Consider the following 18,708-nt stretch of genomic DNA (forward strand, 5'->3'; position numbering starts at 1 on the left):
CACACCACATTTATTCACTCAGTGAGAGTTGGGCATGAGCCAACCAGGCAGTTTTCCAAAGTGCCAACCTATGATAGTTGCTAAAGCATTACTGTGCTCTAAAACATCACTGGATGTAGTGAAATGAAGAATAGCTTTACCAGAACATCTGTCAAGGAGAACACTAAATTCATTTCATCTACTCATTAAATAAATGTCTATTTATGCCTATTCCATCCATTCATTCATTCTTTCATTCAATAGATACTAGGCATTGGGATATAGTAATAAGCAAGATAGACAAAGTCTTTGCCATGTTAGAACTTACATCCTAATAGGGAGATAGTCAATATACAAGGGTCTTGGGTCAAGTTCCTCACCAGAGACACTCAGATGATTTGGGTTTAGTAATCTGTCATGAAATCAAAATTAAAGGTTATAAAGGCAGTATGGGACCTTGTGGGACTGGAAAAGTTGAACCTTCTGGGCCTCAAACAATGGGAGTTAAGATGCAAAGTATATTTGGGCAACAAAGGTTCATTAAGATTTCACAGTTATACAGGAGGACTCAGGCTATGAAAAAGATCAGCTTCAAGTTATTACCTCCATACTGAACCCTGTGGCCAGATGGTTACAGGGTAGCCTCAGATAAGTTGAGAGAGGCATGAGGGTGAGGAAACAAAGAAATAGGACAGTACTAAGACTTGTGTCTAGGAAAGACTTTGGGGCTACTGGCACATGCAGTTGACTGGAAGCAAATAGATTAGAAGCCTACTGTCTTTGAGAGACTTGTGTTGGCGGATAAATCATAATCCTGGCTAAAATAAATTAAAAATACCCTGAAATATAAAACAACTCTCAGGGCTCCAAATTTGCACTAGCAGGAAGCAGGCTGTGAATGTGGTGTAGTTCCAAGGAAGGCCAACTCAACGATGTTCATTTCAGATGAGGCCATGGAGGAAAATGGACATGGAAGAATCTGCCAAAGGTGGAGCCAGGTACCAGGGAGAACAATGGACAAGGAAATTCCACCAGAAATCAGAATTAAGATCTAATCCAGAAATTTCCCCTCATATTGGAGCATGCAGTTTTTACTGTGTCTATTCAAGCAAGATTTCATCATTGTGATGGACAAGAGACTGCTCTGTAGCTCCCACTCTTCCCTTCCCGAAAGAGGATTTTAGAATGTCCTGTACTGTTCCTGTGTTTCTACCTCCATGTTGTATTTTGGGTGGTGACTAGTGGAACACAGATAGTTGTTTTGAGTTTCTAAGTCTCCATACCATAAGGAGACTTGCCAAAAAGAACTGCACATCTCTCAGAGATCCTAGACTTAGAGCTGGATGTCGTGGCTGAGCGGGATTTTTTATTTCGTGGTGTGTGTTTATGTTCTAAGTGTTAAAGTATGGGAAGAAAGGTGTCCACTGATATTTGGTGACCAATTTTGTATTTTTTTTGTAGAGACGGGGTTTTGCCATCTTGCCCAGGCTGATCTCTAACTCCTAGGCTCAAGCCATCCACCTGCCTTGGCCTCTCAAAGTGCTGGGATTACAGGTGCGAGCCACCATTGCCAGCTTGTCATGGAGTCTAACATGTAATTGTTTCAAGCATCACCATAATGCTAGACCAAATGCATAATTACCATAATGCATTTGCCTGGCACACAGATAACGTTAGACCTAGATGAGTAGCTGTTCACCAAATATTCATATAGAATTGACATTGGGATTGACTATTTCTGAGCATCCCTTCCATTTGTGTAACTAGCTATCCCCAATGGAATATGAGTAGAAGTGATGTGTATCACTTCCAGGCTTTGATTTTTAAGAAGTTGATGGGGATTATCCACATTCTTTTCTCCTGTCTGTCGTCTGAATGCTGGGAATGCTCAGCTTCTAAGGAATACTAGAGCCGAAAGATGGCCCCCAAACACCACATGAAGGGATACTGCAAATCAGAAACATATACTTTGGACAATTACATGAACAAGAAATAAATTTTCATTTTGTTAAACCACTGAATTTTGTTGTTGTCATTGCTGTTGTTACAGCATTATGGTAATTATGCAGTTGGTTTAGCATTATGGTGATGCTAGAAACAATTACATGTAAGACTCCATGACAGGCTGGGCATGGTGGCTCACGCCTGTAATCCCAGCACTGTGAGAGGCCAAGGCGGGCTGATGGCTTGAGCCTAGAATTAGAGATCAGCCTGGGCAACAGGGCAAAACCCCATCTCTTAAAAAAAAAAAATTAGCTGGGTATGTTGGTGCTCACCTATAGTCCCAGCTACTAGGGAGGCTGAGGTGGGAAGACTGACTGAGCCCAGGAGGTCAAGGCTGCAGTGAGCTGTGGTGGTGCCACTGTATTCCAGCCTGGGTGACAGAGTGAAACTCTGTCTCAAAAACAAAACAAAAGAAAACAAAAGATTCCATGATGGTGAATAAAGCATTTGTTAAACCCATAAGTGGTGTTCCTGACAGAAGCATAGCAGACAGAGAAGGCAAATCCATATCCAGATAAATATCTGCTCCAATGAGAACCAAATTGTTGCCCCCGCCATGAAAAGGAATCTAATGTAATCAGCCTTTCAGGCAAGTGCTAGACTGAGACCTCTAGGCCATGGTACTAGATTAAAGGTTTCAAAGCTAGTCACTGCCTCTAAGAAATTGAATACTCAGCAGTAGTGTGGTCAGATCAGCCTCAGTAAAGGAAAGTACTTGTTGAGCTTATCTATGATCTTCATCCTACACCATGGTGATGTTCATGAACTCACTGAGAAAAATACTGGGGTGAGTGGGAAAGAGGTTGACTGACATTCATAAGGCATGAAATCTTGTACACTATTTGAGAGTCTCCTGCACTGTGGACACCTTTGGGAGAACATTCTCATGGAATAAATATATTTTCACCCATTATGATTAGTTTGTTTATATGTATTTTCCCCAAAACTCTTTGTCACAAACCCATGAAGTTTATTCCTTCCAAGTTCCTGACTGCTTGACCAAACCATTAGCCCTTGTCCATGAATTGGCTTAGATCCAGATCTCAAGTCATTTGTCCTTCCACACAAAGTGCACCATGACAAATACCACTCAAAGCTCTGCATAGTGGAAGGATTTCCCTTCTCTACCATCCTGCAGGGTCACCCCTGAAGTAGAGCTGTAACAGCAGTCCACTTACTGCTGGTGCCAGAATATTATACAAATCTATCTGTAAACCAGATTATTTTAGGCTGGCATTGTAGGTAGGAGATGATGCAATTGAAATGAGCTCCCTGATTTCACAGGAGATGATTGGATCCTGGAGTGGAAAAGGCAACACTTAGCCACCAGAGGTAGGGCAGGCATGGTTACTACAAAGAATATCAGGGCCAGAGTGGAATCAGCAGGTTTGACCCACAGGAATCACTGGAAGTATTAACCTGATTATGGGTCCCTACGAGCAACATAGAGGGGCAGCTCAGTAAATTCCTTATTTGCCTGGGTAATCAAATAAACTGGAGGTCTGACAAACATAAGCCTGACACAAATCACCAGGGTAGAGAATCTAGACCAGAATCAACTCAAAGACCCAGAGCTCCTTGAGTAAAAGAAAGGCTGGGCCGAGATTGGTGGCTCATGCCTGTAATCCCAGCACTTTGGGAGGCCGAGGCTGGTGGATCACCAGGCCAGGAGTTCAAGACCAGCCTGGCCAACATGGCGAAACCCCGTCTCTAATCAAAATACAAAAATTAGCCAGGTGTGGTGGTGGACACCTGTAATTCCAGCTACTTGGGAGGCTGAGGCAGGAGAATTGCTTGAACCCAGGAGGCGGAGGTTGCAGTGAGCCGAGATCATGCCATTGCACTTCAGCCTGGGCAACAAAAGCAAGACTCCATCTCAAAAAAAATAAAAAATAAAAGTTGAAAACACTACAGAAAGAACTCTGAGATAGTGTCACAAGCATGTACTACAAATCTTTCTATCTTTCCCCGTGGAGGCCCTCCTACAGCCATTTCCCAAATAACTGTGCACTGGTGGGGAGGAAATTCTCAGACCTTTTCAGAGTTTATTGAACACTAGCTCTAAACTAAATCCTGAGGACCCAGAACATCACTGTAACACACCAGTCAGGGTGGGGGGCTTTGGGGAATGGATGTTGTGACTTAGAGACTTTTATTTTTTCACTCTCTCAAAAGTATCAGGGTAGGTGGCTTTAGCTCAGGCTTCCTGCCTGACCAAGATAGTGAGGAGGAAATACATGGAATTTACATCTAAGTCCTTATCACAGTAGTGCCAGTAGGTCCACAAACACATCCTGTAGTTTCCCCCCAAGTTCCTGAGTGTATATTGATAATAAAGATACCAAAACACTAATAGAATCCTCATGTTTCTCCCTGACCTGTAGAATGCGGGCTATCACAGTAGAAAGAAAGTGGAATCCCTGGAACTACTCAACCAAAATAGTGGACCAAAGCAATGCCCCATTTATGGTAGAATCACAGTAGAACCACCATCAAAGCCTTGAAAGAGGCAAGAAGGGTGACCTCCACTATATTCCCATTTACTAGGACAAAGTTAAGGGGTAAATAAGTGGGGTTCCACATGATCAATACATTCCAACATTCCTGTCTCCCTAAATCATTGGATTCCTTCCTCTACATTATACCAAAGAATTACCATTGTTGCTGATGAGAAATCTGCTGTACTTTTTTGTCTCTTCCATAACTTTTAGAAATTTTTATTATTTTTAATGTTTTATAGTTTATCTATAATGTGGAGTTTAGAAATCTATCATTTAACACTTGATGAGCTTTATGAAACTAGATACTAATTTCTTTCTTCGCTTCTAGAAATATTTCCACCATTCTATCTTCAATTATTGACTCTTTCCCATTCCCTTAATTCTGTCTTGAAACTCTTATTAGACTATATTAGAGTGTCTCTCTGTCTTTCAATTTTTCTTTCAGGTTTTCTTTTAATTCATTGTGCTGAAACTCTAAGAAAATTTCATCAGTTCTATTTCTCAGGTCACTCATTTTCTCTTCAGTTCTGTCAAATCTTAATTTTAACCATTTCTTATTTAAATGCTGTATTTTTCATTTTAAAGATATACTTGTGTTTTTATCTCCATGTTCTTGCTTCATAAATCCTGTTTTTCTTCTGTGGGTGCTACTCCATCCTTTATTTCTTTAAGAATTTTCAACATATTTTGAAGTCTTTTTTTCAGATTATTCTGTTATTTGTATTTTCTCAGGTAGATTTTACAGTTGGTTGTGTATGGTGACTCATGGTGCTGACTTTCCTCAAATGCTTTATCAAGCTCAAATTATGAGCTTGTCTTCCGTGGCACTTTTTAACAGCTTTATTAAGATGTACTTCATATACCACACAAATCACCCGTTTAAAGTATAACTCAATGGCTCTCAGAATATGTAAATATCTGTGAATCTACCACCACAATCAATTTTTCATGACCCCTACCGTGACATTTTATTCCATATGTACCCCTGGACTATGATGGCCTCACTGTATAGCACATTTGCAGTTTCGATGCACAGCACCAAAGTAGGGCTTCTGTTTGAAGCTTGGCTCAAGACTCAGCCACTGAGAAGATAGAATACTGAGCTCTGAACTCACCACAAAGATCTATGCCTGAGTATTATGCAGGTGACTGTCCTTTCTTAGCCTCTACTAGGCACCTTGTTTTTGTGTGCATTCCAGAAAAGAGCACAGAGCTATTCCAACTTCCTTCTTTAGGTATCCACTTATTCAGGGATTCTGGTTCAGGCCCTTTGCCAGTAATAGGACTCCCAACTAGAACACTGGCCTCTATCCTTGCTTGGGTATTGAAACCATGGCCTTGATGATGCGTATGTGTTTCCTCTTCCCATGGATCATGAGGCTCCAGTCTTTGCCTGTGACTGTAAGTTCCTTCCATATATTTTTTTCTCCTTTTCTTAAGGGTAGAAACTTTATTTTTGGTCCATGAAGACATCTCTTCCTAGCGTTTTATGTATGGATGGAGTTTTAAATACTCGATTTGTCATATTGTATTAGTCCATTTTCATACTGCTATAAAGAAGTGCCTGAGACTGGGTAATTTATAAAGGAAAGGTTTAATTGACTCACAGTTTAGCATAGCTGGGGAGGCCTTGGGAAACTTACAATTATGATGGAAGGGGAAGCAAGGCACCTTCTTCACAAGGTGGCAGGAAGGAGAAGTGCTGAGCAAAGGGGGAAGAGCACCTTATAAAACTCTCAGATCTTGTGAGAACTCACTCACTGTCACAAGAACAGCATAAGGGAACTGCCCCCATGATTCAATTACCTCCACCTGGTCTCTCCCTTGACACATGGGGATTTATGGGGCTTATTGGAATTACAATTCAAGATGAGATTTGAGTGGGGACACAAAGCCTAACCATATCACATATATAATGTGGAATGGAAGTGTGAGGTTCAGCCTGTGCTCAATCCACCCCTGTGCCATAGAATTGGTAAATGCCCTTTTAAACAATCTTCCAGCTGTCCCCTCAGGTGCTCAGGGTACTTATCTTGTCCTTGACTCCCCAGGACACTTCCACTGGAGTACCCCATACTTTCAGCCATCATCCCTACAAGATAGGCTCTCTGGGAGCAAAATGTGTTTGCAGTTTTGATGCAAGGCCCTCTACAGAGCTGAAGGACCAATCTTATATCTCTAGTATACTTACAGGTCAGAACTACTCCTGTCCTTTAACCCTGCTCCTGTAGCATGGGAAAGTATGTGCAGGGGACCTCGTAGCAGGCTGCTGTCTATCTTCATCTACACATCCTTCTCTCTGGCCTGCTAAGATAGAAGGAGCACAGAGAATCTCATTAAAGCTGCACCTGTGATGGGACAGAACAGCAAACTAGGAAGGAAACATGGGATTGTAACTGATTCTATCACTAACTAGCTCTGAGGCCTTGGGAAAACCACTTTGTTGTCTCAGCTTCTAAAATGGGAATAATGATAACAGCAGTTTATTATGGCAAATTGGTGTCCATTTCATTCATGCAGCAAGTATTTCAGAGACAGCCTGCCTTGTGGAATGAACTGGGTTCTGATCTCATCTCTGTCACCAACTCTAGCTCACTGGGTGACTTTGGGCAACTCAAACAAGATGTAAATTCTAAGAGCAAAGATTTCAGCTAAAAGAAAACTAAAACATTTCTTCAAGTGTATTATCAGAATTGATAGTGGTGGATTCTGACAGTCTTCCTGATCATGAAAAAAAACAGGGGTGGAGCCAAGATGGCCGAATAGGAACAGCTCTGGTCTCCAGCTCCCAGTGTGAGCGACACAGAAGACAGGTGATTTCTGCATTTCCATTTGAGGTACCGGGTTCATCTCACTAGGGAGTGCCAAACAGTGGGTGCAGGACAGTCGGTGCAGTGCACTGTGCACGAGCTGAAGCAGGGCGAGGCATTGCCTCACTCGGGAAGCGCAAGGGGTCAAGGACTTCCCTTTCCTAGTCAAAGAAAGGGGTAACAGATGGCACCTGGAAAATCAGGTCAGTCCCACCCTAATACTGCGCTTTTCCAACAGGCTTGGAAAATGGCACACCAGGAGATTGTGTCCCGCACCTGGCTCGGAGGGTCCTATGCCCACGGAGTCTCTCTGATTGCTAGCACAGCAGTCTGAGATCAAACTGCAAGGTGGCAGTGAGGCTGGGGGAGGGGCTCCCGCCATTGCCCAGGCTTGCTTAGGTAAACAAAGCAGCCAGGAAGCTCGAACTGGGTGCAGCCCACCACAGCTCAAGGAGGCCTGCCTGCCTCTGTAGGCTTCACCTCTGGGGCAGGGCACAGACAAACAAAAATTCAGCAGGAACCTCTGCAGACTTAATGTCCTGTCTGACAGCTTTGAAGAGAGTAGTGGTTCTCCCAGCATGCAGCTGGAGATCTGAGAATGGACAGACTGCCTCCTAAAGTGGGTCCCTGACCCCCAAGCAGCCTAACTGGGAGGCACCCCCCAATAGGGACAGACTGACACCTCACTCGGCCAGGTACTCCTCTGAGACAAAACTTCCAGAGGAACTATCAGACAGCTGAATTTGTGGTCTCACAAAAATCCGCTCTTCTGCAGCCACCGCGGCTGACACCCAGCCAAACAGGGTTTGGAGTGGACCTCTAGCAAACTCCAACAAACCTGCAGCTGAGGGTCCTGTCTGGTAGAAGGAAAACTAACAAACAGAAAGGACTTCCACACCAAAATCCCATCTGTACATCACCATCATCAAAGACCAAAAGTAGATAAAACCACAAAGATGGGGGAAAAACAGAGCAGAAAAACCGGAAACTCTAAAAAGCAGAGCACCTCTCCTCCTCCAAAGGAATGCAGTTCCTCACCAGCAACAGAACAAAGCTGGACAGAGAATGACTTTGACGAGTTGAGAGAAGAAGGCTTCAGACGATCAAACTACTCCAATCTACGGGAGGAAATTCAAAACAATAGCAAAGAAGCTAAAAACTTTGAAAAAAAATTAGACGAATGGATAACTAGAATAACCAATGAAGAGAAGGGCTTAAAGGAGCTGATGGAGCTGAAAGCCAAGTTTCAAGAACTACACGAAGATTGCAGAAGCCTCAGTAGTCGATGCGATCAACTGGAAGAAAGGGTATCAGTGATGGAAGATGAAATGAATGAAATGAAGCGAGAAGGGAAGTTTAGAGAAAAAAGAATAAAAAGAAACGAACAAAGCCTCCAAGAAATTTGGGACTATGCGAAAAGAGCAAACCTACGTCTGATTGGTGTACATGAAAATGACGAGGAGAATGGAACCAAGCTGGAAAACACTCTGCAAGATATTATCCAGGAGAACTTCCCCAATCTAGCAAGGCAGGCCAACAGTCAGATTCAGGAAATACAGAGAACGCCACAAAGATACTCCTCGAGAAGAGCAACTCCAAGACACATAATTGTCAGATTCACCAAAGTTGAAATGAAGGAAAAAATGTTAAAGGCGGCCAGAGAGAAAGGTCGGGTTACCCACAAAGGGAAGCCCATCAGACTAACAGCTGATCTCTCGGTAGAAACTCTTCAAGCCAAAAGAGAGCGGGGGCTGATACTCAACATTCTTAAAGAAAAGAATTTTCTTTTCTTGTAAATTTGTTTGCAAAAATTTTCTCCCATTCTGTAGGTTGCCTGTTCACTCTGATGGTAGTTTCTTTTGCTGTGCAGAAGCTCTTTAGTTTAATTAGATACCATTTGTCAATTTTGGCTTTTGTTGCCATTGCTTTTGGTGTTTTAGACATGAAGTCCTTGCCCATGCCTATGTCCTGAATGGTATTGCCTAGGTTTTCTTGTAGGATTTTAATGGTTTTAGGTCTAACATTTAAGTCTTTAATCCACCTTGAATTAATTTTTGTATAAGGTGTAAGGAAGGGATCCAGTTGCAGCTTTCTACATAGGGCTAGCCAGTTTTCCCAGCACCATTTATTAAATAGGAAATCCTTTCCCCATTGCTTGCTTTTGTCAGGTTTGTCAAAGATCAGATAGTTGTAGATATGCGGCATCATTTCTGAGGGCTCTGTTCTGTTCCATTGATCTATGTCTCTGTTGTGGTACCAGTACTGTTTTGGTTACTGTAGCCTTGTAGTATAGTTTGAAGTCAGGTAGCATGATGCCTCCAGCTTTGTTCTTTTGGCTTAGGATTGACTTGGCAATGCGGGCTCTTTTTTGGTTCCATATGAACTTTAAAGTAGTTTTTTCCAATTCTGTGAAGAAAGTCATTGGTAGCTTGATGGGGATGGCATTGAATCTATAAACAACCCCATCAAAAAGTGGGCAAAGGACATGAACAGACACTTCTCAAAAGAAGACATTTATGCAGCCAAAAACCACATGAAAAAATACTCGTCATCACTGGCCATCAGAGAAATGCAAATCAAAACCACAATGAGATACCATCTCACACCACTTAGAATGGCCATCATTAAAAAGTCAGGAAACAACAGGTGCTGGAGAGGATGTGGAGAAATAGGAACACTTTTACACTGTTGGTGGGACTGTAAACTAGTTCAATCATTGTGGAAGTCAGTGTGGCGATTCCTCAGGGATCTAGAACTAGAAATACCATTTGACCCAGCCATCCCATTACTGGGTACCTACCCAAAGAACTATAAATCATGCTGCTATAAAGACACATGCACACGTATGTTTATTGCGGCACTATTCACAATAGCAAAGACTTGGAACCAACCCAAATGTCCAACAACGATAGACTGGATTAAGAAGATGTGGCACATATACACCATGGAATACTATGCAGCCATAAAAAATGATGAGTTCATGTCCTTTGTAGGGACATGGATGAAACTGGAAAACATCATTCTCAGTAAACTATTGCAAGGACAAGAAACCAAACACCCCATGTTCTCACTCATAGGTGGGAATTGAACAATGAGAACTCATGGACACAGGAAGGGGAACATCACACTCCAGGGACTGTTGTCGGGTGGGGGGAGAGGGGAGGGACAGCATTAGGAGATATACCTAATGCTAAATGACGAGTTAATGGGTGCAGCAAACCAACGTGGCACATGGATACATACGTAACAAACCTGCACATTGTGCACATGTACCCTAAAACCTAAAGTATAATAATAAAAAATAAATAAATAAATAAATAAAGCCCATTCACAAACAAAAACAAAAAAAAAAGGAAAACATATTTTAAATATCTATTAGTATACAGTTTATGTATGAAAGTATTTAAGGATAAAATGATACCTGGTATGTGATTTTACATAATCTAGTGGTGGGAGAAGGGTGGTAAATGGAGATATAAGTGGAGTAAGATCAGTTACGCTAAAGGGTATGTTGGGTGATGGGTATATTGCTCTCACTGTACTATTTTTTACTTTTTTGAATCGTTTACATTTCATAATAAAAAGTTTTTTAAAAAGAAAAAAAAGAAAAAAATAGGGCTTTTAGAACTTAACATATATTTTCTTGTTTTAATTCAGATCTTTTACATATGCCCCTTCTGCTTCCTTGTTCATTTCAGATGTTCATTTCAGATGAGGCCAGAGCTACCTAATGATAGGCTGGGCTGTACTGGGAAATGGCATAAGCATATCTAATATTTATTCAGCAATCACTTTACTAAGCTATTATACTAAGTGTTTTACATGCCTTGCTTCATTTAATCTTCACAGTAATCCTATGTGTTAGATACTTTTACAGATGAGAAACAAGCTCAAAGAGGTTAAGTAGCAAGGCTAAGATCTGACCCCAAGATCCAAGAAACCAGGCCGAGTACACTTAACCACTCTGCTGCTTTGCCAATGGAAATGCTGAGAAGAAACTGGAAGACCATTGGCAGGCAGTGGAGAGATCATAGCAGCAATTAGGTTAGGCTAGATGACTGCTCAGCCCTGAGGTTCTAGGACTCTTTCTCCTTCCAGGCTCAGTTTCCTGGAAAATAAGAGTTAAATGTGATTGCTAGGGGCTCCTCACCATTATAAAATCCTGCGACTCATGTGCTAGGGACAGAGGGCAACAGAAAAGTAATGTCAGATGTACCCTCTGATGTCCCAGAGTATAGTCGGGAGGGCGAGTCATATGCACACAACCCCCATGACCCAGTGCTCTGTTGTATGGGAAGGGAAAGTCAGTGGGGTGGATGGAAAGTGTTGGAAGGAATGAGCATGGGGGCTTGGAATGGCAGGGTCTAAGTAGGTGCCAGGGAAAGGAAGCAGAAAGTGCATGTTTGAAAAGCCAGAGGTGTTTCCCTTTGAAAGCTTAGCTGCTACACAGAGCAGCTCTATCCATGCCTTGACAGCTCCCAGACCCAACTGTCAGAGGGCACCTTTCACTCTCTTTAACCAGCTGAAGTGCCCTGGCTGTCCTGAATTCAACACCTCCACACCCTCAGCTCTCCTGCCTGAGCCCGACATGGGAGGCAGAGCGAAAGGCCACCATCATTTTAGCTGCCCCCTCCCACTCCCAGAGAACCCACTGGGTTAAAGGCTGCTATACATGTTAAAATAGGGACCCCAACATATGTGAGTATGTGTGTAGTAATTTTTTATTTTCCTAAAATCTTGAGACTATTTTAGGGGGTAGGGAAGAAGACAGACAAGTTAGTGACAGGGAAGTCCTTGATTAACTGTTTCTTTCCACACTTTAATTTCCTTTCCCATAGAAAATTCAAATAAAACTGGGGGGCTGTCACAGTTTGTCAGTGGTGGTGGGGGGATGGGAGGCAGGATGTCTTGGAAACATAGGGGGACATAGGGACATGATAGTAGCAACAAGCTTGGATATTTCCCAAGCAGGGCCTTCAGAGCCACTGTCTGGGGAGGAGAGCTCTTTGGATAAACCGTTGTGTCTGTTGGAAAGTGGTCACGCTTTCATGCTCAGTGTAAGTTTCCATTGGTGCTGTATTTCACCATGCACAGGCAGCACAAGGAGAGGAAGAAAATGCCCTTTTGGAAACTAGTTTGTAGATAAAGTGAATCAGCAGAAGACAAGGTAGAATCCAGAAAAATAAGAAAGAACAACTTCAGTTCAACATGGCAGATGTTTTCCAGCATCTGTTGCCTGCCTAACGTTGTCCTAAATGTTGCAAAGCACAAGGTCTGGAGAGAAAGATCTATCCAGGTAGACAAGACTCACACACAGGAAACCACAGGAATTTTTAAAAATCCCTATAAATGCTGGCAAGAATGCTATCAAATGTCAGAATATTTTTCCCTATACACATATACTTGTTCTAGCAGTGAAGGATAGCTACTAACCTTGATGCTCCAGGCTTGGTCTGAATGTCATACTATTATAGAATGAGGAAAGCTACATTTCAAACAGGAATCATTGGCTCAGTCTGGATTCTCCAGGAAGCAGGCCTGAGGCAGAGGCTGATGTGCTAACACATCAAGAGAGTGTATAGTCTTAGGGGCAACAATAGGGAATGAGGTGAGAAAGACAGGTAAGGAGGTAGACTCAATAGGAAGATGTGTCATGAAGCAGGACACTGCTAAGGGTCACTGGCTGCTCAATCCACAGGACCGCACCCTTGAGTAGCCCTATCATCCAGATCTCAGAACCACCAGGGGAGTGGGACAGGGGTGGAGACAAATCCACTGATCAGAGGTTTGCCATGTGTTGCATTAGGCCCACACTTCAAGGTTACCCATGTGTTGGGGAAAGTACTGAGCAGGGTTCTACCACTGCTTCCTTAGGGAAATCCTGGGGGAAGTCAGATGCAGTCAGCTGCACCCATGTGAAATTGACCCATATGGTTTCCAGACAGCTGGAAGAAGAGGCAGGTAAGGCGGAGAGGATCTGTAGTAAAGCAGAGAAGAGTCTACCACACCCATGATCCCTCTACTGCATAATAGTTGTCTGACCACAGCTTTCCTCTCTGAATCCCCAGATCCTGGTGCTGCATGAGTCATACAGCAGGCCTGAATCTTATGTTTGTTAAATAAGTGAATGGAATAAATTTTGTTGAATGACTAAGACCTAAAGCCTCTTAGTCATTCCCGACTTCTTCCTACCACCATCCCCCACCCCATACCTGACCAGTCACCAAGTCCTACTGCCTGTGTCCCTAGCTCATGCTGACCCCTCTCCCAGCCCCACCAGTCTTCCCTGTCTCACCTGCTGCAACTGTGAAGTGTAACTCCGAAGTGTAGCCCTGCTCATCCCACTCCCAACACACAAAGAAACTCAACAGGTCGTTACCACTTACAGAGTGAAAGTGTCCAGCATCCCCCACTGCGCATCCCACCTCTTGGCCTCACTCCCTCAGGGCTCCTCCCAGCTCCTGGAACATACCAGTTCCATATCGGTTCTGTTGCTGGTGTTTGTTTGTTTGTTCGTTTTAATTTGTGTCATTTTCTCCCACCAAGAAGTCTTCTCTGACATAGGAAATCTTGTTCCTCTTTCAAAGGCAATTTCAAGTGCCACCAACTCTATGAAGCCCTTCCTGAGCTCTTCCTCCTCCCCAGGTTCTCCCCTTCCTCTGAAGACCTTCAGTGCCATTTTTTCCTCTTACCACACTGAGCACTGCTCCCTGGTAATATGGCATTGTTCCCCTCCTCTACAAGGTCCCGAGTGGTTGAGGGCAGGATTCTCTCTTACAGATACCCTCCCAAACGGTGCCTGCCCGTGGCCCTGACATGGTGTGCAGTGGGTGGTCACCACACTGGGATGTGTAAGAAGAGTTCATGGGGGAAGCCTTGTCTCCCAATTCACTCTAGTGCTCTGCCATTCCCAGAGGCCGCAGCTGGTGGACCATCTGCTGTCACACAGTTGACTGCCAGAACCCTGGGGTGGGCACCTCCTGCTAACCATGTCCCATTTAAGGGTGACAGTCTGAGCCCAAACAAAAAAATTTTCCCAGGCATGAGGATTGCAGAAACTGAAAGGCAGCTCCTGGCAGCCACCCCAGAGGAACACCAAATTTAGCCCAAAAGTTGAATATAAATATATTTTAAGTGTATTAATTTCAAAAATAGCATCATTACATTAAAATAGTTTACAAAATTAAGAGAATTAAAGCACCCCCACCAATCCACCAAATTGCTTCCGTTTTTGTTTGTTTCCCTCAAGTCTTTGCTCTTATAAATGCCTTTTTTTTTAGATAGGGGTCTTGCTATGTTGTCCAGGCTGCCCTGGGACTCCTGGGCTCAAGTGATCCTCCCACCTGAGCTTCTCAAATAACTGGGACTATAGATGCGCAGTACCACGCCAAGCATAAATGCCTATTTTTGCACATCATAATCATGCTACACATACAATTTTGTGTCTTGCCTTTTTACTTAAGAATATATGATGAGCGCTTAAGAGAAGTATAAGGCAGGTTTAAATCCCAATCCTACTGCCTAGTAACTGTGCAAGTTACTGAACCTAAGTCTCGGTTTCCTTATCTGTAAAATGGGGTCAAATAACCTTGAAGGATTACTGTAAGGATGAAATAGCAATTCATAAAATCTCTTAGCACAATGCCTAGAGAACAGCAAGCACTTAATAATCGAAGGTGTATTTCATTATTACTATTAAAATATGTGAGGGTTTTTAAATTGACTTTTCCCTAGCCAACTACACCCTACACAAGTTTTTACAATGGTTTCAAATGTGCAATTTTACCTCAAACCTTTGTAAATGTAAACCCCTCCAGGTTATATTTTATCCCATTTAAAAACAAGTCCCAAGAAGGTATAAAATAACTTTCTATCCTGCCCTGAATCCCCCTGTTGGCTGAACAGCAGCTACTGCTGGAGGGGATTTAGCCTTAGCCAGGCTGCAGAGCCCAGGGCGATGAACACTCCTGAAAGGTTCCTGCATGGTTCTCACTTTCTCTGAGAAACCCTTTGTTAGCAAGTACATGCATGCAGTCCCATAACGGCCTTGAATCAGGGTAATGGAAAATTCAGTCAGGTTGAAGGGACTGAGGGGGCTTGAGTCTTGTTTCCAAGCCATGGCCTCCCTAGGGGCTGTGCTGCCCTTAGCTGAAGGTGGAGAGAGATAAAGAAAAGCATTAGCCTCCAACCCCCAAATCATCTCCCCACCCGCTGGCTTGATGAGGTACTTAGAAGTCTCACGGTTGTCATTCCTTTGGTTTAAGGCTTTGAAGGTACTGTATCTATAAACATCATATATATTGCCACCAAGAGCTTGACTCAGTTTATTCATCTGCACCTCTGTAATTCTGATAATGGGCCCCACAAGAGTACAAGAGCCTGCTTGTACTCTATCAAAGACTGTCCTAGTGCCTTGCTTAGTAACCCAGCTACTAGGATGAAGCTCCGCTCTGCCCATGTCAGACTCCCTTCCCTGAGTCTGGAAGTCCAGCTCCAAATCCAGATCAGGGTCTGGGGCCCTACTGCCAGCTGAGACATGTCCCCAACAGTGCCTGCCTGCCTGTCTGGTGTCTTACACAACTTCCACAGCCTGGCTTCCCTGCTATGTGCTCCTCCACCCTCTCCATTCCCCATCTCTCTGTGTACTTGATGTTTGGCTGCTTTGACTTCCCTGATGCTAAGGCTGCTCTGGGCCATGCCCCGCTGGCTTTCTCCCAGCCCCTTTGGATATAGTCTTCTTCCAACAAGCCTGGACTAGACTCCTTTCTCTCCCCGAGCACCCCTGGCTCCCCTCTCCAGCCCTACCCCACGGAATAGGCCTAGTTTAGAAGGCCCAAAGTGTGTTATCAGAATTGATACTGGTGGATTCTGACAGTCTTCCTGATCATGAAAAAAAAATATGGCTTTTAGAACTTAACGTATATTTTCTTGTTTTAATTCAGATCTTTTACATATGCCCCTTCTGCTTCCTTGAGTAAAAAGATTACTGTCCTTTGAATTTTTTGCAGAAAGAGGTATGTATGTTTTCCTACAGTTGGCTCCAAACCGTGCTGTTTTAGTTACTGCTTGAATTCTGTCTTTCAAAAATGTTGGACTAAACTGAGATAAGGGACAGCTGTATTCTGGAATTTTCTGGAAGGAATTCAGATTCACCCACCTGGGTTCCTCCCCTGCGCATCAGTGCCTGGCTTCTAAACTGTCACATCTCAGCTTCAATGTTACCTCCTCAGAAAAGACTTTCTGCTGACCTATCTGAATACTAGAATCTCTCAGCCCAACTTTGTTAACCCCTTGTTCCCTTCATGACACTTGTCACAATTTATTTAGCCCTGGGTGTGGTGAATCACACCTGTAATCCTAGCACTTTGGGAGACTGAGACGAGTGTATCACTTGAGGCCAGGAGTTCGAGACCGGCCTTGCTAACGTGGCAAAACTCCCTCCATTTCTACTAAAAATGGTGGTGCATGCCTGTAATCCCAGCTACTCGGGAGGCTAAGGCACAAGAATCACTTGAACCAAGGAGGCGGAGTTTGCAGTGAGCCAAGATCGTGCCACTGCACTCCAGCCTGGGCAACACAGTGAGGCCCTGTCACACACACACACACACACACACACACACACACACACAAATTATTTTATTTGTTTATTTGTGTTAGAGTGCCTTCCCCACCAAACTGTAAGATCCAAAAGGCAGGAATCATGTCTGGTCTCTAAAATTATACTCCTAAAGCCTAACAATGCCTACCTGAAAATAGCTGGTCAATAATTCTTTGTTGAGTGACAATATTTTCCACTTGAAACAATAAAAAACTATAGACTCTACCTATCTCTGATGACCATCAAGTGACCAATGAAAGGAAAAATCCTTAATCATATTCTACTTAAAAATCTAAGATTTTAAAAAATCTGTTTATTATCAAGGACCAACTGCAGGGGCTTCCAGAACTTCCTGAGGATTGGGGCGTGGGCAGCTCCCTCCAGCCTCGCTGTTTTCCTGATTTCCACATCATGACAGCAATCCTTCAAGATGCCTGCAAGGTGCCTACTGTCCTTGTTCTTTTGTTTTTCTCTCTGGTATCGCAATTTGCTATTAGGAAAAAATCTGAAACCCATTCATACCATGATTTTACATAGGAGTATTATTAGCATTTAACCACTTAAGCACTTGAGCCATTGGAATGAAACATTCTGGTCTTATCTGGCACTGGAGGAAGCAATTTAAGGAAATGGGCCTAAAGAGGCCTGCAACTCGGAGTGTGTTCACTCTATTACCAGCCAGCTTATGCTTTTTAGTGATGAAGCTTTAGAAGGGAGGGAGAAAGAAAGAAAATGAGAGTAGACACACATGAGGTTGAAATCTTACTGTAAGTTCCTTAGTTTTTGCAGTCCAGCATAAAATGAACTGTTAAATGTTAATGACTATGTTTGTAAAAATGTGAGATGGACTGTTTGTTTGTTTTTTTTTTCCTAGGAGAAAAAAATGGGTTCCAAGTGCTTTCTCTAGTTGGACTACTGCAGTATCTCTGGGCAGAGCACCTTATCCTCAGACGGAGGCCAGGTGTACTCCCAAGTCTCCATATTGGTGTCATACTATGCATTCTATGATCTCTTTGCAAGACCTTTTTTAAAAAGCTTTCCTGCCCTGATAAACAAGACTGATTGGTAGTTAAGATTACACTTCTGTTTGTCTTTCCTAATCTTCTCTCAGAAATGACACCCATTTGTTGGTGAAAGGCTAAGTGGCCGGTCCCTTGACCCTTTGTTTGGAGCAACAGTTATTTCTTTTCTTCCAAATAGATGAAATATCAATAGGGAGCCAGTGAGAAGCAGCCCCACTCTCAGGGAGCTCTCCTGGGCTTCAGTTTACGTATCTGTAAAATGGTGATACAAAGACCTATTTCACAGACTCATCCTTGGGGTCTACACTTCTCTAAAGCCTTCTCATTTTTTAGGTCCAGGTCAGGTGTCCCCTCTTCTCTGTGTAGTTTGTTAGTTTTTTGTTTTGTTCTGTTTTGTTTTATTTTTTGTGTATCACCTCCTGGAGCCTATGGTTCCTAGAATTGATGATAAAAGAATTCCTGTTTAATTCTATTCTAATTGTTAGAATAGAATAATGTGAGTTAATCTGATCACATTAGGCAGATTGTGGGCTTGATAAAGGGAAGTTCTGGAATCATCCCTCAACATCCCATTTTCAAATACTGTGTACTCAAAACAATAACAAAAATAATCAGATAATGACAACAATTACCATGTAATGACTGTTACTTCCCAAGCACTCTGCTAAACTCTTTACAGTCAACTCAGTTAACAGCCCTATGAGGTACTTAACAGCTCAGTTAACAGCCCCGTGAGGTAGATATTAATGGGGCCCAGTTTACAGATGAAGAAACCAAGGCTCAGAGATTGCCTT

General features: G+C 43.0%; 1 pseudogene across 1 annotated transcript in view; it reads right to left on the bottom strand.

The window, feature by feature from the left end:
* Positions 1-18,708, bottom strand: part of LOC100585076 — a 1,278,821-nt pseudogene that overhangs the window by 645,346 nt on the left and 614,767 nt on the right. The gene's annotated exons all lie outside the window — the stretch shown is intronic.

The sequence above is a fragment of the Nomascus leucogenys genome, chromosome 12, assembly GCF_006542625.1.
Source record: "Nomascus leucogenys isolate Asia chromosome 12, Asia_NLE_v1, whole genome shotgun sequence".
Taxonomy (NCBI): Eukaryota; Metazoa; Chordata; class Mammalia; order Primates; family Hylobatidae; genus Nomascus; species Nomascus leucogenys.